We start from the raw sequence: 9,918 nt of genomic DNA, 5'->3' as shown, positions 1-9,918 counted from the left end.
TATTCATTTTAACCTTTTCGATATATTTCAATATTCATTTTCTTTAGTTGAAAACTTATTATATTTTATTTATGTTATTTTTCTTGGCCTTTCTTTTAAAATTGACTATTAATTCACTTAGTTGTTGAAGGTTGTTATTTGCATAATGTATGATTGGAATTATTGTCACTATGCTTGTTCATATTGATTGATTATTCGCATTCATTAGTATATATTTCGGGCTTACGAGTTATTACTTCGCATTGTACATTAAAATTCCATCGCGCTTTATTCGCTTAAAAAGTTACGTTTAATATCGTTTAAGTATCAAAACTAATCTATCCAAAAAACTTACAAAACAAGGCAATATCCGAAATTTGGAATCCTCGAGAGAATTGAGCCCTAATGTATTGGGTTTTAATTTTTCTCGTTGAATCTAAATAATCGAAACTTTTTTTAAACATACAAATTTCAAATAAAAACCCATTCTCGGGAATTCGACATGTTGTGTCCTAACGCATTGGATATGACATGTTATTTTCTCGAGACGAGGATTTTAGAAATAAAAGGCAATGTTTGATATTTAGGAATTTTGTGAAATCGAACCCTAACTTACTGGGTTTTGATTTTCTCATTGGACCCAAATAATCGGATATCCTTCTCAAAACGCATAGGTTTTAAAAATCAAAGAATAAGCTTAATTTTGAGGATTTGAAATGTTGCACTCTAACTTACTGAGTTTAACAATTTATTTCTTTAAAATAAATGAGCCTTATCTTCCAATTCATTAAAAATAAAAGGATCGTATTTTAAAATCTTTTCAAAATTTCGACATTAAGACATTAAACAATCAAATCGGTACCAATTTTGGGTGTCACGAGGGTGCTAACCCTTCCTCGTGCGTAATCGACTCCCGAACCTATTTTCTCAAAAATTCGCAGACCTAAAATTATTTTCAAGGTGATCCGATCACACCACATTAAAAGATCGGTGGTGACTCCGTTTTCATTTTAAAAGTCGATCCCATTTTTTTCAAAATTCAAATTGAAAATGGTTTCGACAGTAGTAATATTGTAGTATCACACTAAATGAAGCTTCTTAATAAAATTTAACCCAATGGTAAATTTGAGCCCCAAATCATTAGTTTTTTTAAACACCATTAAATAATTAAAAATTTTTAATCTGTTTATCAAAAAATCAAAGAAAATTCATTTTTAGATTTTTTTTCTGTAGAAGAGATGATAGCAGTTGGTTAGATTGTTAGTGATTGTAGTTAGTTTGTTAATAGTTAGTAGTCAGCTAGTTAGTAGTAATTAATGAAAGTGCAAATGTATGCACAATGTAACTTAAAATATTCATTCTATACAGCAATAAAAAATTGATATATTCTCTAAAGCTTCAATATCAGATGCACGAGGTTGCCGGAGCTTAATACCTCATCACCGTCAGTATTTTAACATGGTATCAGAGCCACCATAGAATGTTTGTTCCAAGTCGTGGTAGTTCTTGTTATTCTTGTTGTTTTCAGGTCATTGCTAGTAGGTAGTTGTAGAAGTTTTCTATCTACTTTTCCTGATGTTTGTTTCCAGGAATCTTCCATGGTGAATTCAACAGATTCTTTAATTGATTCCAACAATCTGTTCTATTTACATCCCTCTTACACTCTAAGTGTGTTGTTTATTTCCCATCAACTTTATGGTATCGAAAAACAAAGTGTTTAGAGTTGATCTATGCGGATTGCATTGCTCACCCAAAATAAGTTAGGATTTGTGGAAGGAACTTGTTCTAATGAGTCTTTACCGGAGGCGTTTCATTTTCAATGGGAACACTGTAATGCTATCGTTCTTTCTTGGATTCTGAACACGGTGAGTAAAGAACTCTCAGTTGGCATAGTCTTCGCTTTTAGTGCTATTGTTGTTTGGAATGATCTTACTAAAAGGTTTAACAAAGTTGATGGTTCATGAATTTATTTTTTGCACCATAAAATCACATCTCATCAATAGGAAACAGATTCAGTCTCTTTATATTTTACCAAGTTACGCTTGCTATGGGATGAGTATTATGTTCTTGTCTCGTTTTCATCTTGTGGTTGTACACAATCCAAGTCGAATGTTGGTCATGTCACTCAACAGTACTTATTTAAATTCCTAATGGGTTTAAATGAAACATACAGTGCTATTCGGTGTCAAATCTTGTTGATGAGTCCATTACCATCTGTAAATCATGCTTATTCTATGATAGTGCAAAAAGAACCCCAACAACAGCATGTGTAAAGAACGGTGGTTTCTGAGCCTACAACTTTGTTTTCTTCTAATAGTACTTCAAAGAGGAGGTTCACTGGTGTTTGTGACCATTGCAAAGTTAAAGAGCACAAACGGGAAAATTATTATTGACTAATCGGTTGTCTTCCAAATTTCAAGTTCATCAGAAAAATGAGCTCCACTTCAACTTGGTCTATGGTAAAAAATGTTGTGTCTACTAATTATGAGAATTGGTTGATGTAATAGCACACCTAATGCACCCTCAGCTCTGTTGTTCACATAGTCTCAATAGCAACAGATTCTAGATTTTTTAAACAAAGATTCTTCAAGAGAAGCCACATCAAGTTTGGCAAGTATGGCTTCCTCGGGTGAATGGATCTTGGACACTGGGGCCACCAATCATATGCTTTCAAATTTCCAGTGTTTAGAATCTCTTATTTCTTGCTTTTCTACTCCATCTTGTGTTTGTTTGCTTACTTCTTCCATTTCGATTACACATGTTGGAACCTGTACCATTTCTCATACCCTTAAACTTTCAAATGTTCTTTACATTCTAGATTTGCATAATGTATGATTTGAACTATTGTCACTATGCTTGTTCGTATTGATTGATTATTCGCGTTCATTAGTATATATTTCGGGCTTATGAGTTATTACTTCGCATTGTACATTGAAATTCCATCGCGCTTTATTCGCTTAAAAAGTTACGTTTAATATCGTTTAAGTATCAAAACCAATCTATCCAAAAAACATTCAAAACAAGGCAATATCCGAAATTTGGAATCCTCGAGAGAATTGAGCCCTAACGTATTGGGTTTTAATTTTTCTTGTTGAATCTAAATAATCGAGAATTTTTTTAAACATACAAATTTCAAATAAAAACCCATTCTCGGGAATTCGACACGTTGTGTCCTAACACATTGGATATGAAATGTTATTTTCTCGAGACGAGAATTTTAGAAATAAAAGGCAATGTTCGATATATAGGAATTTTGTGAAATCGAACCCTAGCTTACTGGGTTTTGATTTTCTCATTGGACCCAAATAATCGAATATCCTTCTCAAAACGCATAGGTTTTAAAAATCAAAGGATAAGCTTAATTTTGAGGATTTGAAATGTTGCACTCTAACTTACTGAGTGTAACGATTTATTTCTTTAAAATAAATGAGCCTTATCTTCTAATTCATTCAAAATAAAAGGATCGTATTTTAAAATCTTTTCAAAATTTCGACAGTAAGACATTAAACAATCAAATCGGTACCAATTTTGGGCGTCACGAGGGTGCTAACCCTTCCTCGTGCGTAATCGACTCCCGAACCTGTTTTCTCAAAAATTCGCAGACTTAAAATTATTTTCAAGGTGACCCGATCACACCACAATAAAAGATCGGTGGCGACTCCGTTTTCATTTTAAAAGTCGATCCCGTTTTTTTCAAAATTCAAATTGAAAATGGTTTCGACAGCTTGGCGACTCCACTGGGGATGATAGAGAGTCAAGTCGTAAAATTGATTATTTTCTGTCTTATTGTCGAAAATCGATTTGAAAAATTACGGTTTTTTCTTTGCACTTCCTTCCATAATTATTGTAAATTGAGTCGTATATTTTGGCATCATATTGCATATGAATGTTTAGTCTTGTCCTTTTAAGTGGGAGTGAGAAGCTACTCCTTCGTGAGGTTTTCACCTCCGTGCAGGATAGTGAATCATTTTTGGGATACATCAGTATCTATGTCTTCGTGAGATTTTCATCTCTGTGCAGCCATAGGGAAATGTATTCCCCTGAACCAAACTCGGTCTGTATGAGCCTATAATGGGTGAAGATCGAGGAATCTACTGGTTCGGGTACCTTGACTTTAGAACCAAACCCCATATAGTGGACTTAGGAACTTAACCTAGGTAGAGCCACTCCAAATCCCTAGTGGTTACCTGATTAGGTACTTTCTGTTTTCCTTGTTTACTTCTGTTTTGTACTAACCCCTCTTATTGTGTTTTGAAGGTGATTGCATTGCATTTGCATCTTAGGAAAAAGATATTGATTCAAGTTCGATTACTAAATTAGAAAGCTTGTCATGGGATACGAATTCCTTGATAAAGTGGAAAACAATATGACTTCCCAAATATATTCTGAGAAACACAAGAATGGCGATGGAAGAGTTCGTGACCTTGCTTCGTGGCCTGAGGAATCAAGGCGATTGTCTAAGAGCCTTCAATGTTCCAACTCCCTTAAAGAAGCTGACGAGCTTCATGAAGATAAGTAGGTGATGGATTGCGACCAAGATCAAGAGACGGAGTTAGCAATGGCATCTATTGGCGAGATTACCTCAAACATGTGCCTGAAGAAAAAGATCGATGTTGTTTCTTGGAATATGAGCGTGAGGTCGTACATGTATTCGTTTTATGTAAGGGAATTTACTTTCTAGAAAAGTTTTCTAAATGTAATTGAATCAGATTCAACGTCTTTTTAGGCATTCATTTCATGCATCTGCATCGTATGCATTAAAATCCATTAAAAGAGTCTAAACGAGTAAATTTGTTTCAGCTAATCTGGAAACTGACAAAAGCTCACCCATCAAGCATCAATACGGTACTCGTCGAAAAATTAAGGAAATAGACCAAAGATTAGAGAAACTGGAGCAAATGCAAAAGGATATGCAAGAACGGTTACCAGTACAAATGCAAGAGCGGCTAGATAAAATTCAAGAAGATATGATGGAAAAACTGATCAAGGCTCAAAAAGATGCGATGGCTGAATTGACCCACCTATGGTTAAAGATGAAGGAGAAGACAAGGATAGACCTATCTATCCTCTAGGCTTTACGCCTCTACATGCGCAGATTCAGACCGAGGCTGGATTAGGTTCTAATCCTAGAGATAACCCAGTGAATCTTGTTATTCCTGATTTCGATGAAATGGCTGAAAAAGAGAAGGCAAACGTCAAACTGTCAAAACGATGGGAGGACAGGTGTAAATGGTTGGAGGAAAAATTCAAAGCCTTGGAAAGCACCGATAGTCACCATGGAATCGATGCGAAAGATCTGAGCTTGGTTCCAGACTTAGTACTCCCTCACAAGTTTAAGATGCCTGAATTTGAGAAATATAGTGGGACCAGTTGCCCAGAAGCCCATATCACCATGTTCTGTAGGAGAATGACTGGGTATATTAACAATGATCAGCTATTAATACATTATTTTTAGGATAGCCTCATTAGGGCAGCGTCGAAATGGTACAATCAGTTGAGCCGTACTGAGATTGGTTCATGGAGGGACCTAGCACAGGAATTCATGAAACAATACGGTCATGTAACAGATGTGGTTCCCGATAGAATCACCTTGCAAAACATGGAAAAGAAATCGAGCGAAAGTTTTAGGCAGTATGCACAGAGGTGGAGGGAAGTTGCAGTCCAGGTTCAGCCACCCCTCTTGGAGAGAGAGACGATAATGCTCTTCATCAATACGCTGAAGGCCCCGTTCATTACGTACATGTTAGTAAGTGCTACAAAAAGCTTTTCTGACATAGTCATGAGCGGTGAAATGATTGAAACTTCTATAAGAGCCGGAAAAATTGAGGTGGAAGAGAGTGATAAGAGGTCAGACCCAAGGAGAAGAGAAAATGAGGTGAACAACACAGGTTACTCAAGGTCAGTAAGTCATCCAGGTAAAGGGGTCGCTAGTCAACAAGGTTCATCAAGACAAGAATCTTATGTGAAACAAGGCACTGAGAACCTCCAGTTCACGCCAATCTCGATGTCGTATAAGGAGATGTATCAAAGCTTACTCAATGCGCGCATTGTTGCCCCTCTCTACACAAAGCCTCCACAGCCTCCGTACCCCAGATGGCACGACGCAAATGCACAATACGAATATCATGCAGGAAATACGGGGCATTCCATAGAAAACTTCATTGCCTTTAAAAAACTGACTGAAAGGCTTATCAGTATGGGCGTTGTTAAATTTGATAATACCTTCAGTGCAGAAAATTCATTACCCAATCATAATTGATAATGGAGTGAATGCAATGCATGGAGAAGAGTGAGAGGTGTTCACATCGACGTAAAGCAACTGAAGGAGGGACCTTGTTAGATATCTGCCCTTGTAAATTTAGGAGTGTTCTAATCAATTCGACTGCGGAAGAAAACCCTATAGTCTCTAGAGCTTTTTTAAAGTAATGTTCAGAACATTTTTGTTGTTTTTAGCCTAAAAATGATAGAAATTTCCTTTGTGAAATAGACTCATGTCTGAACATTATTATTTTAATGAAATACATCTTTGCAATTATTATTGAGCCAATATTTTCATTCTTTACAAACAATTCCAGATTCTTTCATTCTTTTGAATTGCTATTCATTCATTCATAATCATATTGTATAAATAATTATTCATAAATTTATACATTCTTTTGCATATTCTTTGGTACTTATTATGGGTCCCCATATATCAACTACATGAATGACTCTACTACAGACTCAGATTTTCCTTTTGAGCGAGGCATGTGTTCAGAGGGATCTCAGGACTTTGAAAATGACAAATATTGTAGCTTACCTCCGGACTTATTGAGGATGGTAGAACAAGAGGATAAACAGATCCTACCTCTCAAGGAATTATTAAAAATTGTGAGCTTGGTGAAGATTAAATTTGACCTGACCTCAAAGATGAAGCAAGACCTTGTTCAAATATGTCTTTGAAGGATCATACCAGGATATGCCGAGTTAAGCGGTGATAATGAAATCTGCGCAACAACACAATGACAAAATTTGCAGTGTGAATGACGTAATGAAAATTCTTTGCCGGGGCAATACCTTTCTTGATTAACTCAGTATAGCTTTGCCCGTTTGAAGTTGAGTTTCTATCTCTTCAAGTTTTGTTGGATTTTATCTTGATTAAAGAGGAGGATCCAAAGTTTTCTATCGTAGTTTCACCCCAGAAGGCTCTATGAAAGAAACCTGATACCAAAGAGGGTTTTTCGCATACAAGATGAAAGTGAGAAATCTTATCTATAAAAACATTGATTCTGATCGAAAGGGTTCAGATTCAAAAAAAAAAACAAAATCAAAAACAAAAAAAGAAAAGAAAAAATCAAAGTCAAAAGAAAAAAAGAGAAATCAATCAAAGTCAAAACAAAATATGAAAAGAGAAAAGAAAAGAAAAGGAGAGGCCAAGGCGAAAACCCAAAAAGGGCGCTTTGTGACCAAAGGTGGTTTTGAGTTGAAAACCCGAAAAGGGCGACTCAAATTTTGAGCAAAATGGGGCAGGGACATCACCATTATCGAAGACTTCTAATGGGTATTGCTTCACTATTGAGATCATTAATTACTTTATCAAGCGGATAGAGGCTACTGCAGGCGTCAATGTTATCATATGCCGATATAGAATTCCAGAGAGGATGGTATTAGAAATTGCATTGAACTTGAATGACAGCACGATAACTGAGGGCTGTAATCAGTTCAAAATCAGACACCACGGTTTGTCACCGTACTGCAAGACAATGGATTTCAAAAAAAAATGAAAAAAATGAAAAATGAAAAATGAGAATGAAAAGTAAAAAATGAAAATGAAAAATAAAAAATGGAAAGGCTAAGGGGAAAACCCGCAAAGGGCACCTTAGGCCAAAGGGGATTTGAGTTGAAAACCTGAAAAGGGCGGCTCAAATATTGATCAGAATGGGGCATGAAGCGATCAGAGCAACTCTAATTTTTAGGCATGTGGTAATGTTGTTATACCTGAATCAACAGGAAAGGGTAGGTGACATCTTGGAGCGTCGACAAAGCACTGTAGATCTTCTAAACACATGTCCAACTCAAAATGGTCTTCAAAAAGTTTGTACAGAGAAGTTCAAGCTGCGATATCTGGGGCACCCAATTCTCATATTATTTGTTGTTCTTGGAATATTTTTTTCCTTTCCAAGATATACATTCCCAATTAATTTCTTTGTCATCCTTCTTTATTATTTTCGATAATTTATTCTTTCGAGCTATGCTCAGAACCAACTTTATTCATATCCATTGTTATGACCTTTTTGTAAACATGTTGCATTGGAATAATGATTAATGGAGTAATAAAACTTTCACCAAGGAAGTTTTGCATATTACTCTGAAAAGTTTCTAAATAATATAGGAGCCTGAAACAGGACTATTTTTTAGAACACACCAAGTTTAAAGGTTGGAAATTTGAGAAGGAATAGTCTAAATTTAGACTTTCTCTTTGGATTTTTGTTGTCAAATACGTTGATTGACAAGACGCCATGTTGGTGACAAAGCTTAAGTAAACAAGCAAGCAATGACCACCAGGAAAGAGGAAGAGGTTACCTTGGAGAAGAGAGCTTTCATCTAAGCATAAGTCTTTAGTATGACACCCTGAGAATGGTGTAAGAAACCAGAACGATACAGATCCTGTATCCTTGAATTGGGATAAGAGAGGACTGAGGAAAAGCCACATAGTTCTACCCTTGGATTACAGTGGGAGAATGATGGTACAATTTTTTGTGCCCCAGTGGATTAAACTTTAAAGTTTACAGTGGGGGGCAACCTAGCTAAATGTTTTTCAGAAAAGTCGGTCAAGTGAGAAGGCGTTGTAGCACGTCAGTCACAAAGCCTTAATAAACTTCGAGTAATAACAACCCAAGCGGGATCATTCTCAAAAAAATAAAATTCTGCATTCTGCAAACACCATTCACACATGTCTAGTTAGGAGCATTTGATTCATTTTGATCATGCCATCCTAATCATTAGGCATAATTAGGTTCATTACACAGGTCATGTTCCCCAGAGAATAGATTAGTGAAGATCGAAAACAAAGCCTTGCCTCCATCGGTTGTAGTGGAGCTTGTTAAAGATAGCAGATCTTGCCTTCCTACATTAACAGCGAAGCAGATCGAAAACAAAGCCTTGCCTCCATCGGTTACAGTGGAGCTGGTTAAAGATAGTAGATCTTGCCTTCCTACATTAACAGCAAAGCAGATCGAAAACAAAGCCTTGCCTCCATCGGTTACAGTGGAGCTGGTTAAAGATAGCAGATCTTACCTTCTCGCATTAACAGCGAAGCAGATAGAAAACAAAGCCTGGCCTCCATCGGTTGCTGTGGAGCTGGTTAAAGATAGCAGATCTTGTCTTCCTGCGTTAACAGTGAAGCAGATCGAAAACAAAGCCTTGTCTCCATCGGTTACAGTGGAGCTAGTTAAAGATAGCAGATCTTGTCTTCCTGCGTTAACGGCGAAGCAGATCGAAAACAAAGCCTTGCCTCCATCGGTTGCAGTAGAGTTGGTTAAAGATAGCAGATCTTGCCTTCCTGCGTTAACGGCGAAGTAGATAAAAAACAAAGCCTTGCCTCCATCGGTTGCAGTGGAGCTGGTTAAAGATAGCAGATCTTGCCTTCCTGCGTTAACGGCGAAGCAGATCAAAAACAAAGCCTTGCCTCCATCGGTTGCAGTGGAGTTGGTTAATGATAGCGGATCTTGCCTTCCTGCATTAATAGCGAAGCAGATCGAAAACAAAGCCTTCCCTCCATCGGTTGTAGTGGAGTTAGTTGAAGATAGCAGATCTAGCCCTCCTGCGTCGACAGTGAAGCAGATCGAAGATTACAAGTCCTATATCCCTGGCAAGCAGTGGAATAGGTTGGAAATTACAAGTTTTATCTCCCTAAGCAGTAGTGGACCAAACAGAAGAAATCAATCCTATCTCCCTGAA

The sequence above is a fragment of the Gossypium raimondii genome, chromosome 2, assembly GCF_025698545.1.
Source record: "Gossypium raimondii isolate GPD5lz chromosome 2, ASM2569854v1, whole genome shotgun sequence".
NCBI lineage: Eukaryota > Viridiplantae > Streptophyta > Magnoliopsida > Malvales > Malvaceae > Gossypium > Gossypium raimondii.
This window is presented reverse-complemented; position numbering follows the sequence as displayed.